The following is a 14,179-nucleotide window of genomic DNA, read 5'->3' as shown; positions in this document are numbered from 1 at the left end:
TGCATAGCTTATGGCTACTCCTCTTCATCAAGGCTGCATTACATTATTTACAAACCGAAAACAATTGTGGGAAAAGTATAATACAAGGCCAGGGACGCCGTTAAAAAGCAGTTTGCATAATGGATGGAAAGAGTCATTCTTCGTGCACATGTTACATAACGATACCTCACATGTTGAGGTATTGTATATTTAAGGAAGCAGCACTTCCTAAACTCATCTATTTGTTTTAAGAGGGAAGTAAATGGACAGATCTAGGACAACCCAAGCTGAGTCTCTGTACTGCAGAATGGTGTTCTGTTGCTTTACGGCCCTAATGGGAAGACAATTTCATAGCAAAGATTCTGGTGTGTGAGAAAAACGGCAGAAATAGACATAAATGCACTTAAACAGCTGATCAAGGGGAAAATACACAGCAGAACAAGGAATCGTTTCCTTCTTATGTTCTTTTCTGTATTGCTGCAAAGTTCAGAGAGGTTTGGGACTCAGCAATCTATTACGGGTCAGGGGAAAAGATGAGACAACTAATAATCGACCGTTTTGCTGCAGTTTGCTCTGGTGAAAAGACCCAAAAGAGAAATGTTTAGAAGTGAAACATTTCACACAAAACCAGTAGCATGATGTTCACATGGGTTCATATTTTACTCACAGCAAACAGGTTTTTTTTTTTTCCCTTTTTTTTTCACAGGGTGATACATTTAAAATATGAACTGAACACTGTTTACTTGTCATGTTCTTTTTATGTTTGTTTGCAAGTAACACCCAACAATCCCATATGACACAACACACTTGCAATAGCTTTGCTCAGAGATTACTGATGAATCAATTCAAACAATTGTTAAAACACTTGTGCTGCTTAATATTTTTGTGGAGACCATAATACATTTTTTTTCTAGATTCTTTGATCAAAAGAATGTTTAAAAAAAAAAAAAAAAAAAAAAAAACAGCATTTATCCTGAAATAGAATTTGACAATGTAAAAGTCTTTACTGTCACTTCTGATCAATTTAATGCATTCTCGCTGAATAATTCTTTTATTATTATTATTATTTATTTATTTATTTAATTAATTTTTTTGCATGATGTTTGTAGCTTGAAAGGTTTGGTACAGGGTCAGGGTGAGATTTTTTGGTAATACTTTATAATAAGTTTCATTTGTTAACATTAGTTAACTATATTTGTTCACATAAACTAACAATGAACAATGTTACAGTATTTATTAGTCTTAATGTTAATTTCAACAATATTGCATGAGAACCGTGACTTGCTTAATAATGTGTAACAAGCTCTAATTAGGGTTTCCATAGACCTGGCAAATTATTTTGTCTGAGATTGATACCAGTTATCTAAAAACACATGGATAAATAAACAAACAAACATTGTCTTAGAAAAACTAAAATCTGAATGTTTATTGTACTGAAATCTTGGGTGTCTGAATAAATTTTGGTTTGACTATATATATAGCTCACTGTTAGTTCATGTTACATTTAAACTAAAGCTAAAGGTACACTATGTAACTTTTGGCCCTCTAGAGGTTACAAAAAATGCATGCATTTTGCAGAAGAAAATTGTTTAGTTGTGCTTTGGCTCTGCGTGAGTCTGTGCAGAAGAATATGGATCTTTCTCATAACTTAAAAAAGAGAGAGAGAGATTACCCTGCTGTCCATAAAACTTCCACTACAAGGCTTTAGAGATATAACCAGTTTAGATGGAAAAGATCTCAAGTTGACTAGCTGAAGACCGTAGCTATACCCATTAAAGGTGCCCTCGAATGAAAAATTGCAAGATTTTTAATAAGCAAGCAAGAACAATAGTGAAAAATGGCAGATGGAGCAATAATAACTGACATGATCCATGATAACATGATATTTTTAGTGATATTTGTAAACTGTCTTTCTAAATGTTTCGTTAGCATGTTGCTAATGTACTGTTAAATGTGGTTAAAGTTACCATCGGTTATTACTGTATTCACGGAGACAAGAGAGCCGTCGCTATTTTCATTATTAAACACTTGCAGTCTGTATAATGCACAAACACAACTTCATTCTTTATAAATCTCTCCAACAGAGTAGCATTAGCCGTTAGCCACAGAGCACTATCAAACTCATTCAAAATCAGAAGTAAACAATATAACAGTATACAATACTCACATAATCCGACGCATGCATGCCGCATGCATGACAAACACTTTGTAAAGATCCATTTTGAGGGTTATATTAGCTGTGTAAACTTTGTTAAGGCACTGTTTAAGGCAAGCGCAAGCTCTGTGGGCGTGGACCACGGGATTTAAAGGGGCCGCAGCATAAAATCTGCGCGTTTATAATGATGCCCCAAAATAGGCAGTTAAAAAAATTAATAAAAAAAAATCTATGGGGGTATTTTGATCTGAAACTTCACAGACACATTCAGGGGACACCTTAGACTTGTATTACATCTTTTAAAAACATAATCTAGGGCACCTTTAATAGACACGGTACTTCCTTGAAAATAAATTCCAGCACAGCACTACAACAACCATAATGAAATGACCCTTCACAATAGATAATGCTTTACAATGATATGGCAACATATGTCAATGTATCTGTTCAATAAAATACCTTATTCACCGGTTGAGTAATAAAAACACCATCTGCATCACCTTTGCAATATTTCAAATTCCTCAGTTCTCACCATCTCCAAAAAGCTAATGTTGATTCTCGTTATATTTTGCCAGCAGACTCTTCTCTGTTCTGCATTTTTTTTTTAAACGGGTGATTCCCCGGTGGTTTGAGATTGAGCATGCTCCATGTCAAACTTTTTTGCTCGTTGCAACAACTAACGCATTATACATGCGTCAAAGTAGCTGTAGCAACTTTTCTCTATTTAAGGATATGATGAGACAAGCATGGATTAGTGACGTATGTAGAGACTGTCCTCCAAAAAAACCCACCTTATTATGACCTATATATTTACATTTTAAAGGTGCCCTAGAACCAGTTTTTACAAGATGTAATGTAAGTCTAAGGTGTCCTCTGAATGTGTCTGTGAAGTTTCAGCTCAAAATACCCCATAGATTTTTTTTTATTAATTTTTTTAACTGCCTATTTTGGGGCATAATTAACTATGCACCGATTCAGCACGTGGCCCCTTTAAATCTCGCGCTCCCTGCCCTCCCGAGCTCTCGACTATAATACAGTGCATTTACAAAGTTCACACAGCTAATATAACCCTCAACTGGATCTTTACAAGATGTTCGTCATGCATACTGCATGCATGCTTCGGATCATGTGAGTATAGTATTTATTTGGATGTTTACATTTGATTCTGAATGAGTTTGAGGCTGTGCTTCGTGGCTAAAGCTAACATTACACACTGTTGGAGAGATTTATAAAGAATGAAGTTGTGTTTGTGCATTATACAGACTGCAAGTGTTTAAAAATGGAAATAGCGACGGCTCATCTCTGTGAATACAGTAAGAAACGATGGTAACTTTAACCACATTTAACAGTACATTAACAACATGCTAACAAAACATTTATAAAGACAATTTACAAATATCACTAAAAATATCATGTAATCATGGATCATGTCAGTTATTATTGCTCCATCTGCCATTTTTCACTATTGTTCTTGCTTGCTTACCTAGTCTGATGATTCAGCTGTGCACATCCAGACGTCCTGCCCTTGTCTAATGCCTTGAACATGGGCTGGCATATGCAAATATTGGGGTCATACATATTAATGATCCCGATTGTTACGTAACAGTCGGTGTTATGTTGAGATTCGCCTGTTCTTCTGATGTCTTTTAAACAAATGAGATTTACACAAGGAGGAAACAATGGTGTTTGAGACTCACTGTATGTCATTTCCATGTACTGAACTCTTGTTATTCAACCATGCCAAGGTAAATTCAATTTTTGATTCTAGGGCACCTTTAAAGTCATGCACCCTCTAGCTGGCGTAAAAATAACGACACTGTTGTGTTACGTCTATCGTAATGAAATGACGTATTACTGTCATTACCAATCAAAATGCGTTTGGACTTTTTACACCATTTGTCCTATTTCCATTTAGCAAAACTCATTTTTTTATTAATGACTACACCCACCCCATCCCTAAACCTACCCTTAGTGATTTATAGTGCATTTACACTTTATGAGCACATGCGTTCCCTGGGATCAAACCCACGATCGCATGATCACATGATTGCATATTGCTATTGCAATGCGCTGCCAATTGAGCTGCGTGAAACCCGAAATATGACGCAGATAAAAGGGAACAGTGCATTAAAATGAAAGTGTACTGTTCTCGAGAGGGGCGCATCTTTACCAAACGCTCCTATGGGTCGTATTTCAGGGAAGTGACAAACGACCTATATGGTCGCATTGGTTGGAGAACATGTTGCGTATGTACACAATTTCCCGTGAAAACCAAAAATATAAATATAATAGGCATACCATAGTGAATCAAGGTAAAACAAAAACATGTTTTGGAAGGAGGATTGATGATGTATTGACTTTTATTTATTTAGCTCTGAAGTGTGAAAGTCACCATTCTGAAGCCCTTGAACCTTACTGTTTTGTTGACATTGAGCTTGAGTTTGTCAAGGGTGCTTTTCAGAAGAGAACAGCAGAAATCTGAATGACTCATTATAGTTATAATATGCTTTATGTCTATAATATGCTGAGAAAATATGGCTTTTGACATTTCTATTCTGCAATCCTTCATTCTTGGTCAGCATATTCATGTTGTTCATCATTGTATAAGAACAGTGTTGTGCATTTTAATTGGTGCCCTGTTGTGTAATCTCTTAAACACTCTATGAATGTTATTTTTGCTCTAAAATATCCATATCAAGGGATTTTCCACAGCTAGAAAAAAGTAAGTTTAAAAGCAAAGCTAGTTCCTCATCTCACCCTTTAGATGCATCATCCAAGCGTTCCTTTAAAAAGACAGATAGGGTTTTTCCTTTTTAAGACTCAGCCCCAACCTTCTCATTCTGACTTTTTAGGATTCTCAAAACAGAGCAAAGCAAGACATGTCATTTACATAGAACCCAATGATGTATGCACATAAAAATCAAGCCCCTTCTAGCCTAAGGGTTGAAATTTTTAACATACATGATTTTTTATTCAACATATAGGCCTACATGGCTTGAGTAAGGCTAAATGTCCGTGCCGCAATAATTTGTTATCATTTGCTGTACAAGAAAGCATATAGTAAAGAGAAATAGTAAGCCACCTTTAGAACAGTAAACAGGCAAATGCACAGCATGCTAAACAGGGCAACACCCTGCAATGTCTGCTGGTTCAGAGCATCATTAATCAGAGCCGCATTGCTGGTAGCTAGATTGAGAGATTTGTGGATCATGTAAACGCCGGTAGAGACAAAGCAGCAACGATGCAGAAAGGTAATACACTGCCTAGAGGATTCACGCACACTTTGTGGTGTGAAGGCGCTTGTTGGTTAAGTATGTGACATGCTGATAAGGAATTATTGGGACAAAAATTGTGAGGGATACAAGCAGGTGGGGCCAAATTATAAGGGATAAAAGGATGTTGCAATTAAAGCACAAAGCAAATGGACACCTTATATCAGAAGATTTTTGGTATTATGCATTAGCATTACATAACACAAATGCAATAGCATATCATAAAAGCAAGATGCCAACATAAGTTATAACTGTAATTAAACTAAACTATACCTGTTCTATCTTCTGTAGCTCTGTAGGATCTTACAACAGTTCCCACAAGAGCGATTTATAGATTATCATGACAGAATATGCTAATCAATGACTTTAAGATAGTTAACTCCACATCAGCTACATAAATTCATCAACTAACCGTTCAGAAACATCCTGTTGCATTCTACGTTGTCACTTCTTCTTGAGTCTCTCCATCATTGTCCGACTCCGGTTTGAACATAAAAGGCTAAACAGTTTCTGCTGTTTTAAGTGAGTCTGCGTGAGGTAATCGTAGCTGCTAATGCTAACAGGAGCTCTTGAAACTCCGCCCTCTTCTTGAGAGCAGCGCATTTGCATTTAAAGGGACACACACAAAAATGGAGCGTTTTTGCTTACCCTCAAAAAGTGACAAATTTAACATGCTATAAAAAATGATCTGTGGGGTATTTTGAGCTAAAACTTCACATACACACTCCGGGGACTTACATGGAACTTGCAGAAATATTTATATGTAACTTCATAATTCCTTTTACTGCCTTTGAAATATGGTTAAAGTGTACTGGCAAATGTACTGACAAGCATTTATGATAAACTAAAATATACTTGAATGTCATTTTTATTGAAATATCTATGTCATGTATAATAATTGTAATGACATATTTAAAGGTGCTAAAGAGGATCTTTTCGTCGACTGAGAAACCAAAGACTGTTAGTAAGTTTCTGAAATGAGCGCATGCGTAAGAACAACCCCCCTCCTTCGAGGGAACGGCTCCCAAAACTCATGCACGAGTATTGGAACACGAGTGTTTACCACCGGCATTTGCTGTGTCGTGTTAGTGGATTATTATGTCAGACTCACCGCAGGTAACTCATAATCTGCAGTTGTTACTCCTGTCTCCTGACAAAAACATTGCATGCGGTGCCTGTAGAGTGTGGAAAGTTACTGGAGCGCGCAGCCGCGCTCGTCTCTCACAAGGAACGTAATGGCAGTGATTGACAAGCCAGAAGGCCAATCGTTTACGCGATTGGCTGATGTTTTTAAGGCCCTACCTCGTGCACAGATGATGTATATTAATATTATTCCTTTCAGTGCACCTAATAAATAGTCTTTTATCAGTTAGTAAAGACAGTTTCAAGTAATATTGCAAAAATGTATAAAACAAAACATCCTCTTTAGCACCTTTAATGATTTAAAGTTGCAATATATATTAAAATATATAATGTCAAATGTAATATCGAAACACACTACAGTTAAAATTACAATCAAGTACTTTACATAGTATGTTAGTAAACTCATACATACACTTAATTCATAATAGTATAAAATGTACTTCAAAGTAAAACTTGTAATTTGACATTATTACAAAGCGCACTTTTTAAATGTCTGTTAAGAAACAGTCATGAAAAGTGTACTTCTTCAAGTACACTAAAGTGGCCTTTTATTTCATTATTATTATTATTATATTATCTGCAAAGTACAGTTTAAAAATATACTTTTAATATTTGAAGTACACTACAAGTGCACATTTAATATTAAGCACACTTCATTTTCACATTTGAGGAACACAAAAGCAAAAATTGAAAATACTGTTCACCCTTTTCCATGCATTTAGAATAAATGAGCACCGAAGCTTCAGAAAAGGACACAAAAGCACCATAAAAGTGTCCATATATGACTTGTGTGCTTTCAAGTCTTCTGAACAGACTGAGAAAAAGAAAAAGGTTTGGAATGACATGAGGGTGAAAAAATGATGACAGAATTCAAGTGAACGATCCCTCAGTACCTAATTAATTTGTCACTACTACTAAATTGTTCACATTAATTTAATGAACTGCATTAACCATAATATTCACACAATGATTACTATAATGTAAAGTGTCAATGTATTTTTTTTTTGGTGCGACATGGCATTTCATAGATTGCGAGTGATCTTCTAAAAACAGTGTGGTGAGAAAGAAACTCTTTGGATTGGTGCAAAGGGAACACATGCCAAAGATACCTGCTCCTGAGACTCTATCAGAGACTAACCTGACAAAGGAACACCTGCTAGGATTTTATCTTTCTCTTCTAACAGTATGGCTCGGATTTTAAAGGACCAATAGTGGGGTGCTCTTCCTTGAAGTATGGCTACAGAGAGTTCTCCCCAACCACTTCCTGATGGGCGCCACCTGTTCTCTTTGCCACATGAGGATCTGCGGATCGCTGGGGGAAGAGAATATTGTCACCATAACACTGCTGGAGCTCTCTCTCTCTCTCTCTCTCTCTCACCCACCCACTCACTCACTCACTCACTCACTCTCTTTATTCTCTGTCACCTGTTGTCCTTCAGGTACCAGATGTGACTGTTGGTGCAATAAAGGCCATATTCTAGGAATCTATCTGGCGGGATTCCAGCCTGAATGACTTTAGTTTCTTATACTTAAAACGATAGTCCTGCCAAAAATGAAAATTCTGTCAATGTTTACTCATGTTGTTCAAAACCTTCATGCCTTTCTTTCTTCTGTGGAACACAAAAGAGAATATTTATATAATGTCTGTGGGGTCCTATGTTGTTTTGGACCCTATGCTTTCATTGCATGTACAAAAGCAGTTGAAATAAGAAGCAAGCCATATCTAGATTTCAATACATGGAGACTTTGGACTCTTTTGATAAGAAATCAAGCACCTAGCAACCACCCAGAACAACCTAGCAACCATATATTAGCAACATGCTAAAAACAACTCAGAGCACCTTAGCAACCACATAACTTCCTAGGATTGTGGTGGTGACTTTTGCAAGATACACTTACATTTTTTTCATTAAATGTACTTTCTTTTAATCTTTCACAAAATGATCTTCCTAAAATATTGTTAGGGGGCATTCAAAATAGGACAACATTTTGTGTAGATATTCCATGCAATGTCATCTTTATGCAATCTGTATCCTAATCATCCAAATATATTGGTTTCATATTAGTTATTGGCTGATATAGATGATGGTTATATATATATATATATATATATATATATATATATATATATATATATATATATATATATATATATATATATATATATATATATATATATATATATATATATATATATATATATATATATATATATATACACACACACATCGTTTTTTTCTAATTTTCTAACTTTTCGTGTTTATTGACATTATATATCACAATGAATTTCACTAATACACCATTTACACTGTTGTAATGAACAAATCTCAAAATGATTTTTTCTCCATTTTTTCCAAAATTCGTTTTTTGTATTATAATGTTGAGATTCCTAAATTCAATTGTAGCATTTAAAATAATTGATTTTCAAGTTTAATTTTGAATTTATTTATAGAAAATAGTATAGAATATTAATGTGATTTAATATTTATCAGTTATTAATGGAAGTTTATTTCCGCCACTGAATAAAAATGAAAAAAGGTAATTGCTACTTATCTTGCAATTCTGACTTTTTTTCTCAGAACTGTGTGATATAAGGGTCAAAGGCCTTAATAATAATAATAAAAAACAAAGATATGACATCCAAAGCATGCAGGGTAGTACAACTAGATCTTTTATTGAATATTTTGCTACATATAAAGGTAAAAAAGATTTTGAAGTGTCAAAAGGTCATTCGGTTTAACCGTCCAAAGGCCAATACAGCCATTTAATTTGTGATTTAAATATCTTAAAATTAAATAAATGTTTTTTTGTTTTGTTTTTTTTCTGGCATGATTTTATAACATCATATATCAACAGTGTAAAATGGTAAAATTATGTGTAGAAATCAAGTCAAGTTGCTTTGTTATGAGAAAGAATGTCCGGAAAAATGAATTTCATTGATGTCATTTGGAGTAACCAATATATAAAGGAACCATTTTGGATCAAGTCATGCGGTCATTATTATGTGACAGGATGTGACATAATTCAGACACCTGCAAAGGACCACATGATCGTGAAGCTAAGTAACTAACTCTCTTTTAACTATTTGAAAAATTCATGTTTTCACTTGCTCATACGCATGTCCCGAAACATCAGGTCATTCGGTACAACCACTATAAAACATGGAAAACGTTGTAATATTTTAAAAACTTGTACTAAATATAAAATGTTTGACTGTCCTTTTACTAGGTAGCCAGCTAGATATCAGCCTCTTAGCATTGTTTGAAAATATTGTCATTTGGTATAACCAAAAGTGTCATTCTGTAAAACCGAAATTTTGGTTAAACCGAATGACTTTTTTGGTGACAAATTTTGTCCATCTTGTAAAACATGACAAAAGATATATATATATATATATATATATATATATATATATATATATATATATATATATATATATATATATATAAAACACACAATCTCATTGATAACGCTTAATAAAACTTCAAAATTAATTCATCAATATCCCATAAACTTGCAATTGCGAGTTATAAAGTCAGAGCCTGGTTTCACAGACAGGGCTTAGCCTAAGCCAGGATTAGGCCTTAGTTTATTTAGGGCATTTAAGTCATTTTTATAAACGTGTCTTAGAAAAAATTATTAGTGATGTGCATCTTGAGACAAAACAATTGCAGATATCTCAGAGCAAGTTTCTTTCAGTTGAAACAGTTCAAACATGCATTTTAGTCTAGGACTAGCTTAAGCCTTGTTTGTGAAACCGGGGGCAGAATTGCATTATATAAACTTGCAATTCTGAGAAGAATCTTTTTTTCCTTAGAACTGGACTATATAACTCGTAATTGCGAGTTGATATCTAACAATTCTGAGAAAAGTCAGAATTGTGAGAAAAAAAGTCAGAATTGCTAGTTTATATCATGCAATTCTGACTTTATGACTCTCAATTGCGACTTTATAACTCGCATTTCTGAAAAAAAAAGTCAGAATTGTGAGATGTAAACACAATTGTGGGGGGGGGAACGCAATTTCTCTCGCAAATGTTTTGCAAGAAAATTTGTATTCACTTGCAAAATGTTTGTGTTCCACTGAGAAACTTCTCTTACAAAGCATTTGCGTTCCCTTGCAAAGAACATGAACGTTTTGCGAGGGAACGCAAAGGTTTTAAAACTATTTTTTTTTTCTTCCCATCACCACGTCCCTTTAAGGGCTCCGCACATACCCATTTAAAATCATCAAATAGGCTACAATACAACTGGCATAGAAACAAAATTAAACATTAAACAACTAACAAACTGGCAGTAACCCCAGAACCACCCATTGTCCCCCCAAAAAAAGGGGATTAATTGATTAATTAATTATGCTCAGTAAATAAGGTATGAGTGCAGGTTATAGCTTCAGTGGTGATTAGACCTTTGGCATGGGATCACAGACTGTTCTCAAAAGTGAACCTTTAGTAGGCTACCCCACAAATAAAAACATCTGGCGCCAGCAGGCACTATGGGTCTCATCATTATGCTGCAGACCAAAGTTCCTTCTGCCGTGTCATTTTAAAGCCATAGCTGTGTTCACTGGGTAATTTGAGTTGTCTTCATCATCCGCTGACAAATGGAACTTCATGCAGAGGACCAGATGGCGAGGCTAAGTCATAAATCTACAAAATAAGACATATGATTGATGACTTATGAGAAAAAGAAACACTCCCGGTAAAAAACAAACCAAACAGCGATTTCTCTAATTGAAACTGACATAACACTAGCAAATCTGGAGCTACTCATATTTAATTTGGGCTTCAACAGTATATAGCTAATGAAGTAAGTCATGAATATTTTTTAGTTAAATCAAAGAATTTTGAACTCAGGACAAAAATTTACCCACCAGTAATATGTGAAACACATATTAAACAGTGTTGAAGAAATTCATACCTATAACAATAGGAGGATAACAGACAGAGGCTTTGAAAAGACAATATGACGGATCCATAATACCAATTATATCCTGAAGCAGAACTGAATATCCCTGTATATCAAAACAAACCTACTCTTCTTTTCACACAAAAAGTTTGACTCACTCAGTTTGGCACATTTAAAAGGACGTGCTATTTCATGAGGGTGGCATCCTAGTGTGACAAGTTATCACCACCTTGCCATGAATAAAACATCTTGCACCCAGAAAAAGAATAAATATGTGTCTGTTCCTTAAGAGTCCACATTCAAGAACCAAGTATATTCTATATTTTTCTGATTAGGAACTCAAACTCTACAAATACACCCCAACTATTGTCCGTCTAACAAAAGTCAGCAGAGAGTCCAAAAGCATTTGTCAATGATGATGTTTTTCAGAGAAACATACAAATAAATAAATAAGGGGCCAATTTCATTTCAACTGTTCATGCGTTTTGTCCGTTCATTTACAAAACACAATATTACGTGTAGACGTGTAGTTTTTCTTTACAAAGTGACACCAACTACTGGCTTAGTATGCATAATACAGCGTTTTAGTCATTTTCGCGGATGCTAAACTTTAAAAATGCGAAGGAAAAACTTTTCCGTTTTTAGTATTGTTGTCATGTAAACATGCCCTAAATAAAATATGGTACATGAACAAAGCTTTGAATAGTTTTTTATTTATTATTATTTCTAATTTATACCATCACATGACAATGACATTTTTGGGGCTTGAAAATGCAAACTTTTGAAAACAGGTTTCAAAGTGCACACTTTTGAAAACAATCGTCTCTGTGTAAACTACAAAAAACAGGAATTTGTGAAAACGGTGACATCATGCACATGCGTATTATTTGTTCATTTTATTAGACACCTAGTTTTTATTTACAAAGTAGTTTTTATTTACAAAGTGACATCGTCAACTACTGGCCTGGCATGCATAATACAATGTTTGGTAACACTTTATTTTACAGTGTCCTTGTTACACGGTACATGTAGTTACTGTTGTAAAAATTATGCATAATTACATATGACTAAACCTAACCAATCCCTAATCCTAATCCTATAGTAAGTATGTGTAGTTAGTTATTATTACTCAGCACTTAAAGTTGCAGTCCATAAGTTTTGCCATCTCTGTTTGAAACCTGCAATTGCAGTTATTTGCGGAAGTGTGGATATTGACTGTAATTTGGAATTACAGATACTTCCAGGACGTAGTAAGTCCAAAATATTAAGTTTCACCGGAAAATGTCATCTGAAGTAACATGTCTACCACAAAAAAAGTTTTACAATAAATCTGACGATGGTGATTAAATCTAATGATCACAAAGTTAGCTTATATCATGTCAAACCATGTGAATTATTAGTAAGCAATAAGGTAAGAGAGGCTGTGCTGTATCGTGAATAAGTCATGGCTGAAGGCCGTTGTTAGGCACGATGGGAAGTGCCTGCAACCCCTTCAGCGTGACTTATTCACGATACAGCACTAGCCTCGAGTACCTTATTGCTTTTATACAGTTACCACTCTTTTATAACAGTTACCACACAATACAAATATTAAAGCCAATGCAACTTTCATGAATTAAACTTTCACCAAAAGCCTTCCTTCCGCCCCGAAAAAAATAGTCCCAGACTGTGAACAGCAACAGAAGTTACATTATTACGCCATTAGATGGCGGCAAAGACTGACTTTATGAGTGTGTCAGTCAGTAGCGAAGACTTTTACATTGAAAAGACTGAATTGTTGTGAACACGGAACAGGACGCAACTTTGACTAGCGCTGTCAGTCACGGAAAACCCCTTAACTGTTAAAAGGACAAGATAATACATCAGACATAAACAGATGTTTTATTATGAACATAGGACTGACCTGAAGGAAAATGCTAAATCTGAATGCAGGAAATAAACTCGCTCACTCAATCTTTTTCTCACAATACTCTTCTACATAATACAGTAAGCTTCAATGTACAATGTCAAATGAGAACATACAGTTTAAGTTGCTAAGGGTGTTGTGTAGTGATACACAGAACCGTTGGGTGAAGCTGTCATAGCCGTGCTTTGTTTATAGTGAATAAAACACAGCTATTGACCAATCAGAATCAAGGACAGGTAACTAACCGTTTTATAATTATTGTTAGACTTTGTTCTCAAATGACTATGTTAGTGTGTATTAGCTTTATCTAATTAACATCATCTACCTAATAAACCATTAAAATGTCTTACCTGTCCAAGCAATCTGTGCGTCAGTTTTAACCTATTCAAAACACTGAGTTCACTTTCCAAAAGCACGGGCCGGTCGCATTCCCTTTTTTGCTGTAGCCACTCCGCAGTCCAAACTCTTTTGCTTTTTACCACTGATGATTCACCAGTTGTCAATATGATGGTCGTTTTTACCTTTCTTGATTACAATCCGCCATCAAAATGACAAGTTTAATTATTCCAACTGCTGTTAAAAGTGGCTACAAATGACTGCCACCTGCAGCATCCGGGACTCCTTCTTTATGTGTTCAGATATAATGTAATGACGCGAAGGCAAATTTCCCGCGGAAATCTACCAGTACCACACAAATTAAACATTATTAAAACATTATTACAAGCTTACCGTTGTGAAACTGGCTAAGATAAGGAGATAATTTTGAACGCTGGCTGGCTATGTACTTAAAGGGTTAGTTCACCCAAAAATGAAAATA

At 35.0% G+C, this 14,179-nt stretch overlaps 1 long non-coding RNA gene across 2 annotated transcripts in view; it reads right to left on the bottom strand.

Annotated features, from left to right (window-relative positions):
* The window catches only part of LOC125258244, a 32,727-nt gene extending 18,548 nt beyond the window's left edge, over nt 1-14,179 (bottom strand). The window contains exon 1 of one of the 2 annotated variants that reach the window (XR_007182558.1): nt 13,713-14,179. This is a non-coding gene — a long non-coding RNA (uncharacterized LOC125258244). Of the gene's footprint in view, nt 1-5,818; nt 6,058-13,712 lie in introns of those variants that run through there. The other variant, XR_007182559.1, reaches the window with a different exon arrangement.

This window comes from Megalobrama amblycephala, linkage group LG22, assembly GCF_018812025.1.
Source record: "Megalobrama amblycephala isolate DHTTF-2021 linkage group LG22, ASM1881202v1, whole genome shotgun sequence".
Classification (NCBI taxonomy): domain Eukaryota; kingdom Metazoa; phylum Chordata; class Actinopteri; order Cypriniformes; family Xenocyprididae; genus Megalobrama; species Megalobrama amblycephala.
The sequence above is the reverse complement of the archived record's forward strand: the minus strand, read 5'-3'. Positions and strand labels throughout refer to the sequence as shown.